A 21,044-nucleotide genomic window follows, 5' to 3' on the forward strand; every position below is an offset into this window, starting at 1 on the left:
TATTTGCAAAAGTAGGTAAATTAGAAATTAAAAAATTGTCATATTATTTTATTTCTCAGTTCCATATTATCTAAATTGCAATGTTATCTTATTTCTATTTCTCAGTTCCATTTCATTTGAATAATGGCTTATATTTGGCTTAATCTACATAAAATTAAATGAAAATCCTAAAATATTTGAACAAGATAATTGTTTGATGAATTATGATCAGTTCATTCAGTTGCGAAAAACCAGAGACTTATGATAGATCATGACTATAATCGATATCAATTCCTGTATTAACATTCTTATAAAATATACAGTAGAGCAAGCAATACGAGAAGAAATTGCTTATTTCTGTATAAAATCTCCAACGCGATTCACTCTTTTCCTATACTGGTGCAAATAATCTGAATTTTTTATTTTTTTAATATCAAACTTTGATCTAAACCATTTTCTTAATAAAACCATTATTGAATTTCAAACATTAGATTTTTATTTTATATACCCTATAAAATCTTCAAATAGCCTCAAGAACCTTTCTTGGGAATTTTAATTTTCGGTCATTCATAGAGAAATGTAGGATATAGAAAATATATAATCGTGAGATAAGAGAGTTAAGAGATGAATTAAGCAGAGCAAAGAGAACATTTTGAATCTTGGCGTTAGTATAAGATGTCAAGAACCTCTTGCATCCCCGCACTGCTTGATTCAAATGGTTCTTACAAATGCCTTTGGCGGTTGATCACAATTTAATGTGTTACCCAAGGGTGTTCTATGTCAAACTCTATTTTCAGATTTTGTGTTGAACTATTCTTCTATGGATATTTGGCAAATGTCTTTGAAGGCTTTTGACACTCTTCGGAGGATTGATCTTGAATTGTTTTGACAATTGTCATGCTTTATGTGGCTGTGTGGTTCTCTAGGAATAGACAACACATCTGCAGATGTGTCGTTGATTCTGTGCATAATATAGTGGGTTTGGGTGCTTTGCTGAGGTAGAGGCATGCCCTATTCATATTCACACTGCACCTGATACAGTTTTCTCACCATTTGTTGTTGAGTCTAATTGTAATTCTGTAGTGCATCTCCTTAATCACTCCTTGATACTGCAGATTAATGAAAGATTCTCTTTTGCTTTAATAAGGGGGGAAAAAAAACTCTTTTTTCAAAATTGACTGTTAAAAGGCTTAAAAGCCATGCCCATAGATCATAATCTATGAATGTTTATTTTTAAGCAATCGATCCACAGTTTGGAAAAATTTTTATTTTTAAGCAATCGATCCACAGTTTGGAAATGACCAAAATAATAATAATAATAATAATTGCACATGCTTGGCTAAATAAATGAAAGGGTCAAGGGGCCCAAAATCATACTATAGTTTTCCTAGATACAAACATTTGTAGTCTACACAAAGTTCTACCGATCGAGCATTAAGCTGGGAAGTCTGCTAACATGAGATTAAAGGGAATAAGAGCCCTTATAGGCTCGAGCTTATTTTCTCAATATTTGTGGAGGTCATAAGTACCATTGGTCAACAAACCTAATACCAAAATCGTGTTATTGTAAGTGACAGTTTCATATGTTTTATCTAATGCTTCTAAGTGCTTATTTAAATCCTATATGTTCTTTTTAAAATTTTTGTTATTATTTGGTTGTTTCTTAAATAGAGTTTTTGAATATTAAATAAGTTATTTTACCTTTATTAGCAAAACTCAAATTTTGGGCTTTTCAGGAGTAAAGCTTGAATTTTTTTTAAAAAAAATTAAAAATCTAATATATTCTTTACATATTTGATAATTTTATTTCATTTTTTTATAATATAACTTTAAAAAAATTTACCCATTAAATAATTTTATAATTTTTCATGAAAACTCTCATTGACAACCAATTACCAAACAATAAAAAAAAAATTTGGTGAAAGTTTTACTTATGAAATCTCTATTTATAACACTTTTACTTAAATAAACTCTATTTGAAAAGTTATACCAAACAGAGCCTAAATGATGATCTCTATAACATTATAATTATTTGATCAAGGTTTGTTTTTATGATTAATAATGGGAGATCATAAGATAATTGCTGGTGAATCATATTAGTATCTCCAGAAATTCTGTTTAATTGAATAATTACGTACTTTGGTATTTCAATGGTGTAGAAAGCAAAAGGCTAACTTCTAAAATTTATCATCAAGATCTCCTAGGTAAAAAGTGAACACCAAATCCTATGGTACGAGATGGGAAAAAGTGGGTTTGTAGACAAAACTGCGATCCGTATGAAAAATTCAATCAACTTAATTAAGGCAGCGTTTACTTCTCAGATTGGATTGATAATCTTAAGGAGTAGAAATCCTGGAATTAGAAGTGTGAAGTGAGAGTGAGAGTAGGTTATTTACTTGCACTGAAATGATAGTGTGAAATAAAAATCAGAATCCTGTTTATGTGTTTACATTATGGGTCGGGTTATTTAAACTCACTTAATTGCTCATTGAACTCATTTACTGAATATACACACTTTTAAAATTTAAAACATGCAATTTTGTTTTACTAACCCATGTTAATACCCAAAATACCCTTATTAAGCTAAATTATCATAATTTCTCTAATCATTTTCTTTCCACATCATTTCTCCATTTCTTCGTTCTTTTCTTCTTTATTTCTTGACTTTTTCCCATCACTATTTTATCCCAAATTCTTGAACTTTTTATTTTTAAGTTTTAGTAGATGTTTTCTCCTTGATATTTCATGCGTTTGGAACAATAAACTTAAAAAATTTTAAATAAACAATTGATAACAAAATTACAAATACATTTATAATAAATAAAAAGTTTCAAGTAATTGCAACAGTTCTTGCATGTTTTTTTTTTTTTTTCATTTTCTTACATAGAAGAAAGCTTCTTGAATGGGAAGAGGATTTGTTGCCCTATTCAAAGAAATTGGAAATAATGAAATTAGATGGTGGAAGTCAAGAGGAATTGACCTAGCAATAAGCTTTCATTAAAATTTCATTGAAACTTTGTTCCATTAAAAAAAGTCAAAAGTGTAAATAAGGAAAAACAAATTTAATCTATGGGTTAAAAAAAATCATAGACAGTGTGAAAACAATACATCGAATAAGAAAGAATATGGGAGAAAAGCTGCAATTTGTTAATTTAATGTAATTATATAGTCTTGTCTATTATAGTAATTTTCTATGTGGACGTTTTAGTAATTAAAAAATTTATTAAATATTGATTTTAATGAGTATTTGGTGAGTTCAAATAGCATCAACCTTACATTATCTTGGATTGAGAGTGAATTGTTTTAACTTACAATTTTACCTTTATTTAAAAATTTATAGTTTTTAGTTACAAAGTTGATGAAAAATATATTTTAATAAAAAATATTTATAAAATAAATTATTTATTTTATTGTTAATTTTAATTATATAACTTAATAATAATTATTAATATTCTTAGTTGTGTAAATCATAATTTTTTATTAATTTTAATTGTAATTATGTAAATTAAAAATTATTGATATGAGAAACACAAATGAAATATTATTATTAATAATATAGTACAAAATTAATATTTTTCTTTGAATAAACTAATTATTTTTATTAATTATTAATAGTAAATAAATGCAATACTATTAAAATTAAATAAATATGATAATATTATATTTTCAAATAAAGATAGTATATAGTAATATTATTAATTCTTTATAAATAAAATAATATTATTTGAATAAATATAATATTATTATTTTTAAATAAATGTAATATTATTTTATTTTAATAAATATAAATTATACTATATTAATAAAAATAAGTAAAAAAGGAAGATGCAGGTGTGGATTCCCTCTCTCACCTCCCCCCATGAAAGTAGGAATCCCAATCCACACTCCAAAAGTGGGTGGGGCCCACTAAGTCACTCCAGATTCTCCACGCACAGTCCAGTAAGTAAACACTACATAAGTAATTGTTGAATTTTTTTTTTTGTAATAAAGCTAGATCAAATGGAGCACATTTAATTTAAATGATCTTATGACATTCCTGTATATAATTTTTTTTGTGAAATGATAATTTTACCCTTATGATGTCAACAAAGTTCAAACAGTGTTATAAGGGGAGTGGACTAGTGAAAAAAATGTTAACTTAAGGTGGAGTACTATCAAAAAAAAAAATTGTGTATTTTTAAAAAAATAGAAAAATCAAGTGGTCGGTGAATAATTACTTTTTTTTTTAATATTAAAATTGAAACGTGGGTGCTAAAGGTACTTTTTCCTAAGTTGCAATAGCCCCTACCCAATTATGAATTATTACATCATTTCATTATTTTATATTTTCAAAATTGTAAGCTTAAAGTGTAGAGTGAGCAATAAAAGTCTTCATTCAACATAAGTTTAGCCTCTTTTTAATTTCTTATTAGTGCCATCAGAGCCACCAAGAAGGAAAAGTGAAAAAACAATGTGCAGCAGCAACAATTTTTCTTTCATTACAGCAGCAGTCTCTACATGGCTTCTGACAATTATGTTCAGCATGCAATCCCATGCTTTGATGGTCATTATGATCATTGAAGCATGTTGATGGAGAATTTCTTAAGGTCCAAAGAATATTGGCAAGTGATTGAAGGTGGAGTTACCTCTTTCAAGTTATTGATCGTTCAATCATGGAAACCATTCTTTGCAAGGATACTTCTAAGCAAATTTGGGACTCCATGAAGAAGAAGTATCAAGGGAATGTAAGGGCAAAGCATGTGAAATTTCAAGCTCTTCATCGAGAATTTGAGGCTCTTCAAATGAAGTCAGGGGAGTGTTTTCGGAGTATGTTTCGAGGATAATGGCAATTGCAAACAAGATGCGGAATCGTGAAGAGAATCTACAGGATGTCACCATTGTTGAAAATATTCTTCGTTCAATGACTTCTATGTTTAATTTTGTGATTGGTTATATTAAGGAGATACTCTTTCAATAGATGAATTACAAAATTCCTTATAGGTTCATGAGCAAAAGATAACGCAGCAAGAAAGTGAAGAACAAGCATTGTAGACAGCAACCAACTCAAAAGAGCATGGAAAAGGTGGATGGAAACACAAGAATACACACTAGAGAAATGGAGAAAATAGAGGTGCTGAGACTCAAGGAAGCTGGAAGGGTCGTGAGGCTCAAAGTTTTGCAAGACACAACAAAATTCAGTAGACAAAAGTAAGGTTGAATGTTATCATTGTCACAAGTACGGTCATTATCGCTCAGAATGCCGTAAAAATTAAAATAAATATTGTGGGGAAAGATCTAATTTTTGAGAAAATGAAGAAGAAGAAGTATCCCTTTTAATGGTGTGTAATTCGAAGGAGGAAACCCATAAAAACTTTTGGTATTTAGTAGGGATAGGCACGGGTTGGGTTGGGTCGGGTTGGGTTGAATATATAGAACGTGTTTAATTTTTCAACCCAACCTAACCCATTACATATCCCGACCCAACCCATGGTTTTGCAGGTTGGGTCGGGTTGGGTTGGGCTTTTAAAAAAGTTAATTTTTATAGTCTAATTAAATAGTGAACAAAAATAAATTAATTAATTAGAAAAACTAAGAAAATGAAAATATTAAAATTCTTAGAACAAATCCAACATTTCAAAGTTTTTATATTTATATTTTTTAAATTTTTATATGAAATATTAAAATATATATTGTTTAGGGTGTAAAAAGAGAAGTTACATGAGCTCGAGGAGGAAGTCATCTGGTCGCATGTTCCAACTCGACCAGCGTTCAGTGAGGAGATTAGAATCAGGTCGCATTTGTTTTGCCTCGTACTTTAGATCGTTGAGATTTATTTAAAAGTATGTTCGTAACGCATAAGTATAATTCGATACGATGATTAATACAATCAGACATTATAACAGTAGCACAATAATTACACAAATGGATGTATAAACTTTTACATTCAAATGACGCATTCAATTGGATAACGGTCACACATTGAAGAGCAACTGATACTAGCGATTGTCTATAAAAATTGAGAAAGATCTTGAAAGGGGGGTCTTTTCCAAAAAAAAAGAAAATTTAGAAAATGGAATTATAAGTGTGTGAGATTTTATTCTTCTTTCCAAAAAAAATAACCTAATAGCTGACTTGAGCGTTGGAGGGTTAATACGGGAAAAAATCCGGCTTTCTTGACTGTTTCTTGTTATTGTAGATCATTAGAAGCATCAATACAATTTAAATTCCATTATCAGAAGCTCCACCAGATTTCGACATCAACATTTTTTATTCTACCAGGTGAGACCCTAACCTTCAGGAACCATAGAAGAAGTTGGGCCTTCTAGAACTAGGGAACTTCTTAGGAGAATGTCCCCAGAAACTTCTTGTTCTTCTTGAGAAGGTAGATCCCACGAGGGAGCTGCAGGGGAGGAGACCCATACTGATGAAAATCCTAATGCTAGTGTAGTGCCGATTATTGGTGATGATGAGAGTGACGATGAGAGTTCTTCAGAGGAGTCTCAGCCAACGAAAACAAAATTAGTCATAGGACTGAGGCTGAATTGTATCCTATTGACCTTGTGGACTGTGAAGCCACCCAGGAGGACTTAGACAGACTTAGGATGGAGTATAGGATTTCAGATGATATCGAACTAAAAATTCATGGTAAAAGTAACACCCCTAGCCACCCCCCAAGAGGATATGTAACCTTATATTTGGAGTGTTTCAGGCTTGGTGTTAGGCTACCACTTCAGCCATACTTTATCAAAGTTTTGGGAAAATTAAAACTATCTCTTGGTCAACTCAATCCTAATGGGTGGAGGGTTCTCTTTGGTCTATATGTGCAGGTGTGGGATGGGTGCGCCTTACGTGAAGGACATAAAACATCTATACAAGCTCAAGAGTAGTCCATAATATGCGGGCTGATATTATTTTATAAGCAGCTCGAAGCAAAGAAACCTATTATAGATCTCCCCACCTCCGGAGGAAACTGGAAGAACAAGTTTTTCTTTGTAGGAAGTAAGTGGGGTCAGAAAATTTCTACACCAAAGAGGGAGATATGTGTTGCTTCTCGCCTTTGCACCCCATGTCACTTGCTACTTACTGCGTTTTGCTCCACAACCTCTGGTATTTCTTCTGATCTGACTCTCTTACTTTTTTTTGTTTCAATTTCTTGGAGCCTGGTCTACGAAATAAAAGAAAAGCCCAAATTGCGGTCGAGACAGCTTTAGTTAACGCGAGCTCATACAAAGATTCGTTGTCTACTACCAGCTTGATTAACTCTCGACTTGTTTCTGCAGCATCTGAGGAGATGAGTAATATACTCGAGCTGATGAAGAAACGTGGTCGTACTGACTGCCCCCCAAGTAGTTCATCTACACCCCCAAAAAATAGGGTGCTACCAGGGATGCCTCACCTATTCGAGCACTGCCTCCTCCTCTTGACGAGACTGAGGGAATAGTTTAAAAGTCTTCGGCCCTAGTCCCGGTAATTTCTGATTCTGCAAGAAGTCAATCAAGATCTTCTCAGCGAGTTGAGGATTATGATTTCCTGAGTTCCTTCTAGAGGGATCTCGCCAGGCATGTGAAATAAGAGTTTCTTGCTGAACAGAATGATTGCAGCCTGCCTGACTTGTTTAACACCATCCAGCAGTGTGCGTATCAGCTTTCTACTGCTTCTTCGATCTACAGGTCTAGAGTTGTCGATTACGACAGGAGATTGAGGGCAGAAACTCAAAGTTTAAATGATGAGTTAGAGTAGGAGAAAGGGGAATCATCCAAACTCAATGCTGCAATCGAAAAGCTCGAGGAGAAGGTTGCTCTGTCTGAATCCAAGGTTTCTCAGCTCGAGCATGAGCTATCAAGCGTAAGAAATGAGCTGATTAACACTAGGAAAGATCTGGATACTCAGAGGCGTACTTTCGAGCAGCACCTTGAAGCAGAAACACGCTGCCTTTAAAGTAGAGTTGATTCCTGGTTCGCTTCAGTACATTCGACCATGAAGTCTGCAAATGCCTGAGCCTATGGACTAGGGGTGTTACTTTTACCAGAAATTTTTAGTTCGATATCATATGGAATCCTATACTCCATACTAAGTCTGCATTCTCTTATTTGGATGAAACTTGTCATGAAGAGTTTCTGTTATGGGAAAATGAAGAGTTTCTATCTAGACTAAGGGAAGCTCAACATAGACTATCTCTAATGTTCTTTTTGTTCCAAAGTTAAAAGACTAATTTGCTTAGTGTGGATCAACTGCAAGAGAAGAGTACAATTTTTTTTATCAAAAATGGTGTCTATCGAATTCGAGATGAAAAACTGGGCTTAGTTGCTCAAGTCAGCATGACAGCAAACCGAATGTTTCCTCTCTATTTGCACAACATTATTCATTCATGTTTCTCAGTAAGACTGAAGGAGGCGGCTTGGGTTTGGCACTATCGTTATGGACATCTAAATTTTGGTGGTTTAAAGACTCTACAATAAAAGAAGATGGTTGCTGATCTTCCATAGTTTGATCGTCTCTCAAATGTTTGTGAAGATTGCATTGTTGGCAAAAAAACGGCGATCCCTTTCCCAAAGGAAAATCATGGAAAGCAAAGAAGTTGTTGGAGCTAGTTCATTATGATATTTGCAGGCCAATAAAACTAGCATCTAATGGAGGTAAATGTTATTTCATTACTTTCATTGATGATTGTAGTCGCAAAACATGGGTTTACTATAAAGTTCTTGTTGAGAAATAAATTAGCAGCCAAATAAAAGTACTTCGCACTGATCGTAGAAGAGAATACTATTGGGGAAAACTCAAGTTTTTAAAATTTTTATAAAACCTTTTAAAGACCGCTCTCATATAATATATATGAATTTGTAATCTAAAAATCGTACCTTGAAAATCCGATTTGGTTTTTTCCATTGAAATGATTTAGGCTCCTAGATCACGATCCGTCACCACCACTCCTGTTAGATCATGATCCGTCATCACCACGCTTGTTAGAACACGAACTGGCACCAATGATCTTCTAAGTTATGACTCAAGTTTGATATGTACTTGACGTGTGGGCGCCTTTATCACTACCAAAGCAACTAGCACGAGAAAATTTTTCTCTCAATAATAGAGAAAAAAATATTTTTCTCTGATCTGTATAAAATGTCTGCTCTATCTTTTTCTTTAGAGAAAATAAGTCTTTTTATATCACCCTTTAGTGAAAACCCTAGGCTCCAAATAATGAAAATCAAAACTCACGTTACTTACTTTTTCTATAGGGGACCCACCTTGTAAAATAATCTAAGGTCCCTTACACACAAGCTAATTAAATAGAGCCTCTCACTAAATGATATATTTAGGCTTTTGACCCAAATAGCTAGTTATCTTCCTTATTAGTCCAGTAGTGACGCAGTCAATTAAATGAGCTAACCCGGGGATCATTTGGGAACATACAATAGTGGCTATAACAATTAGGCCTGTAATTAAACTAGCCTAATTATTTAATTTCAAATCTACTCCACTAAAAGATTGGAATTGACCTCCATAATTGTATGCTCGAATAATAATTCGTCCCAAGCCACATTAATTTCTTTACCGCAGAATCCTTTGTACCACATCATTAATTAAATCGATATCTCAACTGTCCAATCAATTTAATTACATTTTATTCCTTGATACTTACTGGTTTTCTCTAATGATCATTTTCAACATACTAAATATGTTGACACGCTATGGCCAGAGAATTCTATGATCAAGTGCCGAAAACCCATCAAGAGATGTGTTGTACAAATTCTATGTTGTTAATCCATAACTCCAATACTCATAATTGCTCCCACCAAGATACCGGGTAATCTTGCCACAATTGTGTGTCGTGCCCATTGGTAACTCAAATGGAATAACAATTACAATCATGAAATCATAACTAACTCAAGATTAAGATTACAGTAAAATCAATGTCTATGAGATTTAATAAGTCTGACAGTCATTTCAAAGTTAATTAAATCTCATATGTGATCCTGTTCAATGTAGTCGTACTACATCAATAAATTCATACATGATTAAGACAAATCATTCAATGAATTCATTACAGTCTATACCTAAATAAAGTGCCCAACTTTATTTATCAATTGCGAACTAAATTTATTTAATCATAAGATAACTTGTATTTATGTCTTTTGTGAATCTACATGGTGATCACATAAATACATATAATATGATTAAATGAACTTTAATAAAAATATTAATGCAATTAAGATATTTGAATAAAATACCTCATTAATTTTATTAATCAGAAAAAATGTTTATTACAATTAAATAAACACATATGCTTTTAAAGAGCATATTTTCCCAATAAATACAACTCACATGAACTTGTTAATTTTTGTGAGTCACATGGCATCATCAAAAGAAAACTTACATCAGCCTATACACTAGAGCAAAACAGTGTGTGTGAAAAAAAGAATCAGACGATCCTAAATATGGTGAGAAGCATGCAAGCAACTGAAGGGCAACATTTGTCCATGAGGTTTCTAAAAACGCAACTTTTGCACAGTAAAATTAAAACGGATGGCGGAAGCTCTAGAAACCTCAGATCGGCTTCATTCAAAAACGAAAATCAAGAGGAAAGTTTGAAGTTTAATTAACTTGTAGTTTCAAAAATGACTTCGTGAAGTAGGAGAAAATGACTGAAAACAGCAAGTTACGAACACTGTCCAGAAAATAGAGCTCTGCACGAACAACTTCTGTTTTCCCACGATCTGAGATCCTTAAAGGACCCCAATTGTGATGCCTCTAGTCAGTCCACACTTAGACATGTTCTAGGAGTTCATAGGATTTGGAATCTTGAAATTTCGTTTAGAAATGAAAGAGATAATGAAGAAACATGAATGCTAGTTCATGATGATTCATTCCACCAAATAAAGCCACCATTATCTCCAATAATGGCACCAAACATTATCATGTACTAGACCCACCCACTTAGCCATTACTTATTGAAAGTGATCTTATCACTTCAATATTTTATTTAATCAAATAAATAAATGCTAAATTAATTAATTATATCTTTAATTAATTAATCCCATTTTGATCAAATCAAATGGTTGAATGTGGGCTTCTTTTGTGACATGTTCTAATGCTTTCTCTTAATCCATATGAGATCCAATAAAAGCCCAAAATTCTAAACCCAAAATTGGGCTAGAAGTCCATAATCATATATGAACAGGAACATGTCCAAAATGGTCATTTTACGTGCTCGATATTACATAATGTTTAATCGAGGATTTATGAAATTTATTTTGTTCCTTAAACTATTTATGGAATGTCTAAATTTCTATCTTAAATCATATTTAAGATATATTTATATATATATATATATATGCCTTTGGATCATACAGTGATCAAACAAATTTGAACGCGGTTGGTCAAATTTTAAATAACTAATTAGTACGTGGCGTTGTTAGACCAGATCGATGCTACACAAAGTGAAGCCTTTGGACCCAGATTTCTGCATTTAGCACACAGCATAAATACCAGTCAAAAAGAGATGAAACCCTTCTCTTGCAGACTGATTTGTCCAAAGCAAACACGGTCATTCCCAAACCAATCCAATGGAAAGATGTAAATCTTCCAGAGGAATGGATCCTTGAAGGAGCCGCTCCACCAGCGATTCCGAAACAACTTGAGCCCAATACAGAGTTGCAAAATGTGACTCAGTATTCCGATGGTAAAGTCAAACTATCGTTCAGAAGATCTACCTCATCCAGATTTTCTGATAAAGCTTCATGCTCAAGTATTCCTTCCTTAGAAAGGAAATTTACAAAAGTCCCTTCAGTAATAAATCTTCCTTTTCAAAGTCAACCTAGGTTCTCTACTTCAGATGTACCTAGTACCTCCATCCGATCAGTTGATTACACCACTAGTGTTCCACATCCAATCTACACTAGTAGTCAACATATTCAAAGTCAGGAAGAGAAGGAACCTTCTCCTCCAACATCCCCTACATTTTCTGCAGTCACAGAAAATGTCATTAATGTCATCGAAAAAGAATTTGAATTGGATAAAACTCTTTTACATAATGATTTTTATTCTGATTTAAATAAAGAAAAAAGACTTTGGTTTTTTAAACACTTTTTAAACCAAAGAAAAGAAATCCAACAATTTTATTATGAATTTGTGGATCTTCATAAAGTTCATATATTGTTTTTTGATTGGTTCGAAATATATTCCTCTAATAACAACATTTCTTACCCTTTCAAAGAGTCAAACCCTATTACTATTAGGAAAAAGACCACTGAGTGGAAACTCTCCGATAGTAATAGAACAATTGATTCTGAGCATCCACCTCTCCGGAGTATAACCGTTGACCACGGCGAACCTCCTATAGACATTAGAGCTTCACCTTATAAAATCCCTAAACCAAATGATACTGATAGTAATTTAAGTAGTATTATTCAGCAGAATAATTTCTGCAGTACTAACTTAAATACTATAGGAAAACAGTTGACTAGAATAGAAAACCAATTTCAACAGTCAACCATATCTGTTTCTCCTAGTCAAAAGCCTATCCCTTCAAAATCAGATTCTGATAAAAAGCTTAAGGAACCTATTTTCAAACCCTTCCAGGTTTCGAAAATTAGCCAAAAGCTTGTCCATGAATCAAAATCGGATTTTGCCAAAGCCATTAGAGAACAACTAGATAGGATAGAAGCTGCTTCTTCCTCATCTAGTAAGGTTCAAATAGCTCCTGATACTCCTCAATCTAGCAAGATTGGAGTATTAGAACAAGACCAGGTTTCTATTGCCTCTTCTGACTTAGAAGCCTTTACCGAAGAACCTGTTTCTAAAGCCAATAAAATCCATTGGGAACTTGCTATCCCTACTTCCAAATCTCCACCTGATTTGACTATAGACAACAGGCCTAGTGCATTAAATCAAGCTCGATATAATGCATCCTCTGTCTATGAGTGGAATATAGATGGAATGTCTGAGTATAACATTTTAGGTGTATTGCAGCAAATGACCATGGCAGCCAATGCCTATAAAACCCAATCAGGAACTTCTGACAAAGCCATTGCAGAAATCCTAATTGCCGGTTTTACTGGTCAACTCAAAGGATGGTGGGATCATCTTCTCACTAAATTGCAGCAATTAGACATTTTTAATGCCATCCAAACTGATGAGAATGGTGCTCCCATTCTTGATGAGTTAAATAACCCTATTCAGGATGCAGTTGCTACCCTGATTTTAACCATTTCCCTTCACTTCATAGGTGACCCTTCTCACCTTAGAGACAAAAACGCCGAGTTACTACACAACTTAAGATGTAGGAAACTCAGTGATTTCCAAGAATACAAAACCACTTTCTTTACTAGACTCTTCCTTAGGGATGATGCAAATCATGTAACTTGGAAGGAAAAATTCCTTGCAGGTTTACCTACCCTATTGGGAGAAAAGGTTAGAAATTCCATCAAAGCTCTCTATGACAATCGTATTCCTTATGACGAGCTCACTTATGGTGAACTAGTCAGTTTTGTCAATAAATAAATTGTTTATTGAAATAGCCCCTCTTCAATAAACAATGCAGAAATCATGGCTTTGTAAGAGATTTTAATGTTTGAAGTGTTGATCAATACTTTGAGAAAAAATCAACACATCATCAATATAAACTATACAAAACTCGGAGTAGGGGTTATAAATGTCATTCATGATTCTTTGAAATTCCGAGGGTGCATTCTTTAAACCAAAGGGCATAACAGTCCATTCGTACTGTCCAAATGGAACAGTAAAAGCAGTTTTATAACGGTCTTTTGGATGAATTTGAATTTGCCAAAAACCAGACTTCATGTCAAATTTTGAAAAAATGAAAGCTGAACAGAGTTTTTGGAGCAAATCCTTTTTGTTAGGTATTGGGTACCTAATCCATTTTAAAGCTTTATTCAAGGGTTTGTAATTTATCACAAGTCTAGGTACGCCTCTTTCAATTTCAGAATTTTTATTAACATAAAAAGCGGCGCAAGACCAAGGTGATCTGGATTTTACAATGAGCTTTTTGTTAATAAGATCATTTATCTCATCTTTACAATGCTGTTCCAATTCCATATTCATTTGGATTGAAGTGTTGATCAATACCAGGTCGATGAGTTATTTGACTCAGATACCTCTGCATCTAGCAGTAGCGATTCTGATTCGGATTCCTATTTAAAGAAAATCAATGTTTTGACTAAAGACCAAGAAATTTTTCTTGAACTTGTAAAGCATATTTCAGAGTATTTTCTCTCCGATAAAGCATTGTAAATAATTATTTGATTATTTACTTAAAAAAAAAAAAAAAAAAAGAGATGTATTTTCAGGTGGTCCCCTGGACACAAGTGAGAGCGCACATGTCTCTTCACCCGTATTGTATTTTTCTACAAAGAGTTTACTATTCAAAGCTACGATCCAATTGTTACTGTGCACTTAAAATCCCGCTACAGTGAACAGTGCAACTTTCCAAAGTTTACTGTGCACTTAAAATCCCGCTACAGTGAACAGTTTAAAGATTTTGTATATAAACCGAGAGGAAGACTTAGACTCCTCAGGTTTTCATTCTTGAGCTTAAAACTTCTCTCTCTTCTTCCCCTCCTTCTCTCTAAAACCTCTCTCTCCGAAGGGTTCCAAAGAAATTTTCTGTTTACACAATAGTTCTATCTCAGAGCTTTGGGTGATCAGACTGGTTCTTTACCTTCAATCTCCCCGTCTTTCAATCTTCCCTTCTGGAAAGGTTTGAAAATTTGTAAAGCCAACCAAAGCAAGATGTATGTTTAAATTCAGTAAAGTTCAATGTAATTTAAATTTCCGCAATTTAATTTCCGCAATTTACTTTAAAGCATTTACTTTTCTGCAATTTAATTTTATGCACATTTAAATTCCAGTAATTTATTTTTAAAAGCACTTTTCTTTTCCAAGCATGCTTGCAGACTGATCTGTATCAGATCTGCCATATAAATTCTACATTCCTCTGAGGCAAAGAGACCGGATCTCGATCCTCAGTTGTAAATCTTCTCTTCTTCCTCCATTCCTTCAGAGCACCATTTCCGGGAACCGGATCTGGTACTGTGTATGTACCCAAGCCCTTAAAAGAACTTAATCTAAATATGATAATAGCCCAATAAAAAAAGAACCAACCACGTCTAAAGCAACTTAACCATATTTGGTAAAATAAGACTGATTTGGTATATCGGCTGGAAACCCGAACGTGCGGACTATTGATCTGTTCTAAGCCAGATCTGGGTCCAAAGGCTTCACTTTGTGTAGCATCGATCTGGTCTAACAACGCCACGCTTTGGATTTTTGGGTTAGGAAGGTCTGTTGGGCTTTAGAGGCTTCCAGGGTTGGTTCCAATTCCTCTGAAGCCCAGTCTCTTTTGGCAAGCGCCAAAACGGAAGATGAGTATTTCAAAGCCATGGAACAGCTCCTCGCCTCTCGATCAAAGTCCTCAGCTGCAGATTCCTCTGAAGATGAAGATGAAGATGTTGATGATGATGAAGAGCCTTTCATTTCTCTCGGAGACGATAATGAAGATGACTGTTTCGGCATTTTCTCTCCGATAAAGCATTGTAAATAATTATTTGATTATTTACTTAAAAAAAAAAAAAAAAAAAAGATGTATTTTCGGGTGGTCCCCTGGACACAAGTGAGAGCGCACATGTCTCTTCACCCGTATTGTATTTTTCTACAAAGAGTCTACTATTCAAAGCTACGATCCAATTGTTACTGTGCACTTAAAATCCCGCTACAGTGAACAGTGCAACTTTCCAAAAGACCGTTATAAAACTGCTTTTACTGTTCCATTTGGACAGTACGAATGGACTGTTATGCCCTTTGGTTTAAAGAATGCACCCTCGGAATTTCAAAGAATCATGAATGACATTTATAACCCCTACTCCGAGTTTTGTATAGTTTATATTGATGATGTGTTGATTTTTTCTCAAAGTATTGATCAACACTTCAAACATTTAAAGACTTTTCATCTTGTTACAAAAAAGGCTGGCCTGGCTCTTTCAAGTACAAAGATTTCATTATTTCAAACAAAAGTCAGGTTCCTTGGTCACCATATTTCCAAAGGCACTATTACCCCTATTGAGAGATCACTTTTGTTTGCGGATAAATTCCCAGACAAAATTCTTGACAAAACCCAATTACAAAGATTTCTTGGTAGTTTAAATTATGTTCTTGATTTCTGCCCTAATATCAATAGGATGTCTAAACCTTTGCATGATAGGTTAAAAAAGAATCCTGTTGCATGGACAGAAGAACATACCAAAGTGGTTAGATTAATAAAGCAATCTGTAAAAAACATTCCTTGTTTATTTCTTGCAAATCCTGCATTACCTAAAATTGTTGAAACCGATGCATCTGACATAGGTTATGGAGGAATTTTGAAACAGAGGGATAATGATAAAGAACAGATAGTTCAATATGTTTCTGCTCATTGGAATGACTGCCAGAAAAACTATTCTACTATCAAAAAAGAAATCCTTTCCATTGTTTTATGCATTACAAAATTTCAAAGTGATTTATTAAATCAAAAATTTTTACTTAGAATTGACTGCAAAGCTGCAAAACATGTTTTAGAAAAAGATGTTCAAAACATTGCATCAAAACAAATTTTTGCACGTTGGCAAGCTATTTTAAGTGTTTTTGATTTTGATATTGAATTTATTAAAGGTGACAAAAATTCTGTTCCTGATTTTCTAACTCGGGAATTTCTTCAAAACAGATAATGCCGCCAAAAAAGAATAAAGGTAAAGCAGTTCTCAAAGACACTGGTTCCCAAGAACCTTCCAAAGAACCCCAGTCAACCCCTTCTAAAGAAAAATTACTTTCTTCTGCCATGCCCATTAAATCTTGGATTGAAATGGTTGAAGAACATGGAGCCCAATACAAATCTATTTCTTCTGATGACCAAGTAAAGCAATGGATGAGTTCCATTACAAAATCACCTGAGCTCATGCTCGCCCTCCAAAACCTTTCTCAGAGCCAAATTTCTCCCCAAAAAGAAATTGAAATTTCAAAACCCTCTTCCCAAAATGTTGTTGTCTCTGCTGAAAGCTCATCCTCCCAAATTGTGCTTTCTCAGCCAACACCTTCAAAGAAAACCTCCGATTGGTTTGATAAAACCCATTTTCAAAACATTCTTTCTCTAGAAGATGGATTTTACCATTCTGATCCTTTTCAAAGCATTTCAAAGTTTTTTCCCAAAGGCTGGTTTTTCAAACCATGGGATTTGACAAAACCCCAGTCTTATTATCAAAGCATTTTGGAAATAACTGAATCAGTTAAATTCAAACATTTCTTTCTTGACAAAGCCCATCCAGAACCGGCTTATTCAACGGCCACAATCCTCAAAGTATTGAGCCCAAATCAGTGGGGTGACCTACTCCACAATTGTAAAACCTTCCCTCTAAATTTTGAAACCCGTTTACCACATTGTCGGACTTTTTCCTACTGGGATTACCAACAAGCATGGTATAACACCTTCTTTATCCAAAACCCTAAAAAATCCCACTCTTGGTTATTTTTCTTCAACACAAAGATAACCGTTCAAAGCCTTCCAAATTGGTTTCAGCATTGGTGGAATCATTTTGGCCCAATTCCACAAATCTTATCACCAAACGCTACAAATTGCCTAAACCTCTTCAAAGCCCATTATTTACCCTCTGTCTCAGAAAAAAGATTTCCCCCCTTTCTTTGCTTTTGTGCAAATTTCTTTCTTCCTTGGGTTTGTTCGTGGAACCTACGTTTCCACAACCAAGATTCCCAAGTCATCCTTCAAAGAACCTTTAAAGTCAAATGGTGGTCAAAATTTGATGAACAGTCCAAATTGACTGTCAACATGATCAAAGATTGGCTCTCCTCTAAAAACCTCCTACAACCAACCCTGGAAGCCTCTAAAGCCCAACAGACCTTCCTAACCCAAAAATCCAAAGCCCAGTCTCTTTTGGCAAGCGCCAAAACGGAAGATGAGTATTTCAAAGCCATGGAACAGCTCCTCGCCTCTCGATCAAAGTCCTCAGCTGCAGATTCCTCTGAAGATGAAGATGAAGATGTTGATGATGATGAAGAGCCTTTCATTTCTCTCGGAGACGATAATGAAGATGACTGTTTCGGCATTTTCTCTCCGATAAAGCATTGTAAATAATTATTTGATTATTTACTTAAAAAAAAAAAAAAAAAGAGATGTATTTTCGGGTGGTCCCCTGGACACAAGTGAGAGCGCACATGTCTCTTCACCCGTATTGTATTTTTCTACAAAGAGTCTACTATTCAAAGCTACGATCCAATTGTTACTGTGCACTTAAAATCCCGCTACAGTGAACAGTGCAACTTTCCAAAGTTTACTGTGCACTTAAAATCCCGCTACAGTGAACAGTTTAAAGATTTTGTATATAAACCGAGAGGAAGACTTAGACTCCTCAGGTTTTCATTCTTGAGCTTAAAACTTCTCTCTCTTCTTCCCCTCCTTCTCTCTAAAACCTCTCTCTCCGAAGGGTTCCAAAGAAATTTTCTGTTTACACAATAGTTCTATCTCAGAGCTTTGGGTGATCAGACTGGTTCTTTACCTTCAATCTCCCCGTCTTTCAATCTTCCCTTCTGGAAAGGTTTGAAAATTTGTAAAGCCAACCAAAGCAAGATGTATGTTTAAATTCAGTAAAGTTCAATGTAATTTAAATTTTCGCAATTTAATTTCCGCAATTTACTTTAAAGCATTTACTTTAAAGCATTTACTTTTCTGCAATTTAATTTTATGCACATTTAAATTCCAGTAATTTATTTTTAAAAGCACTTTTTCTTTTCCAAGCATGCTTGCAGACTGATCTGTATCAGATCTGCCATATAAATTCTACATTCCTCTGAGGCAAAGAGACCGGATCTCGATCCTCAGTTGTAAATCTTCTCTTCTTCCTCCATTCCTTCAGAGCACCATTTCCGGGAACCGGATCTGGTACTGTGTATGTACCCAAGCCCTTAAAAGAACTTAATCTAAATATGATAATAGCCCAATAAAAAAAGAACCAACCACGTCTAAAGCAACTTAACCATATTTGGTAAAATAAGACTGATTTGGTATATCGGCTGGAAACCCGAACGTGCGGACTATTGATCTGTTCTAAGCCAGATCTGGGTCCAAAGGCTTCACTTTGTGTAGCATCGATCTGGTCTAACAACGCCACGTACTAATTAGTTATTTAAAATTTGACCAACCGCGTTCAAATTTGTTTGATCACTGTATGATCCAAAGCAAATCTACTTAATTTTAAAGCTGATAACTTATTTTAAAATTTAGAAATTGCCGATCCATTAATTGTTTAATACTGAGATCCAACGAAAGCACATCCATCCTTCGATCCTATTTCCTTCTGGTATCGGAAATTTTTCTTTGAATAAAATTATTTTGTAATTGACTCTCAATTCTTTGGAAGTTTAAATCCTTTTTTAAACAAAACAAATCATCTTATATATATATATATATATATATATATATATATATATATAAAGATGGTTCCTAATATCCAAGATCTTCAGAAAGAGATAAAAGAAATCAAATGTGAAATCAGAGATTTAAAAGAAAAACAAAAAAGTGATTCTGAGACTATCCAACTTCTTTTACAAAAACAATTGCAGGATAATTCAGATAATGAATCTAATCCTGATAATGGTGATGAAATTAAAGTGGAAAACATTGAGTCAGTACCAGATGATTTCCTATTTGTTTTAAAACAAATCACCACAAGAAAGTATTTGATTAAAGTCACTTTAATCTTTTCTGATGATTTTGCAATGGACGCCATTGCCCTTTTTGATACTGGCGCCGATTTAAATTGCATAAGAGAAGAGATCGTCCCCAAAAGATTTCATGAAAAAACGAAAGAAAGACTTTCTGCCGCTAACAATTCAAAATTGAATGTTAGTTCCAAAGTTGAAGCTTCAATTTATAATAATAAAATTGAATTTAAAACTTCTTTTGTTCTTACAAATGATATACACCATGCTATCATTTTAGGAACCCCTTTTATAAATCTTATAACCCCATATGCTGTCAATTATGATGGTATATATTTCAAAGCAAAATCCAAAGACCTTGTTTTCTCGTTTATTGAAAAGCCAAAGACTAGGAATCTAAACATTGTCAAAGCTTGTTCTGTTTACCAAAACAAAATCAATGCCATTCTTAAATCCAAACAAGATGATTTATTTTGTTTACAAAAGGATTTAAATTTCCAAAGAGTTGGAAGTCAACTACAAAGTGATTTTATACAAAGAAAAATCCTCGATTTCAAAAGCCTTATTGAAAAAGAAATATGTGCTGATTTACCATCTGCTTTTTGGAATAGAAAACAACATTTAGTAGATTTGCCTTATGAAAATTCGTTTGATGAAAAACAAATACCCACAAAAGCACGTCCAATCCAGATGAACATGGAATTGGAACAACATTGCAAAAATGAAATCAAAGATTTAGAGTCAAAAGGACTCATTGTTAAGTCAAGGTCCCCATGGTCTTGTGCCGCTTTTTATGTCAACAAAAACTCTGAAATTGAAAGAGGAGTTCCTAGACTTGTGATAAATTACAAACCTTTGAATAAAGCTTTAAAATGGATTAGGTACCCAATACCTAATAAAAAAGATTTGCTCCAAAAACTCTGTTCGGCTTTCATTTTTTCTAAATTTGATATGAAGTCTGGTTTTTGGCAAATACAAATCCATCCTAAAAATCGTTATAATATTTCCCTTCATTTCATAGGTGACCCTTCTCACCTTAGGGACAAAAACGCCGAGTTACTACACAACTTAAGGTGTAGAAAACTCAGTGATTTCCAAGAATACAAAACCACTTTCTTTACTAGACTCTTCCTTAGGGATGATGCAAATCATGTAACGTGGAAGGAAAAATTCAGAAGGAAATGGGATCGAAGGATGGATGTGCTTTCGTTGGATATCAATATTAAAAACTCAAATTAAACAATTAATGGATCGGCTTTTCTAAATTTTAAAATAAATTACCGGCTTTGAATATAAGTAGATTTGCTTTGGATCGCGGTTGGTCAGATTTTTAATAACTAATTGGTACGTGGCGTTGTTCAACCAGA

This window comes from Citrus sinensis, chromosome 7, assembly GCF_022201045.2.
Source record: "Citrus sinensis cultivar Valencia sweet orange chromosome 7, DVS_A1.0, whole genome shotgun sequence".
Lineage (NCBI taxonomy): Eukaryota > Viridiplantae > Streptophyta > Magnoliopsida > Sapindales > Rutaceae > Citrus > Citrus sinensis.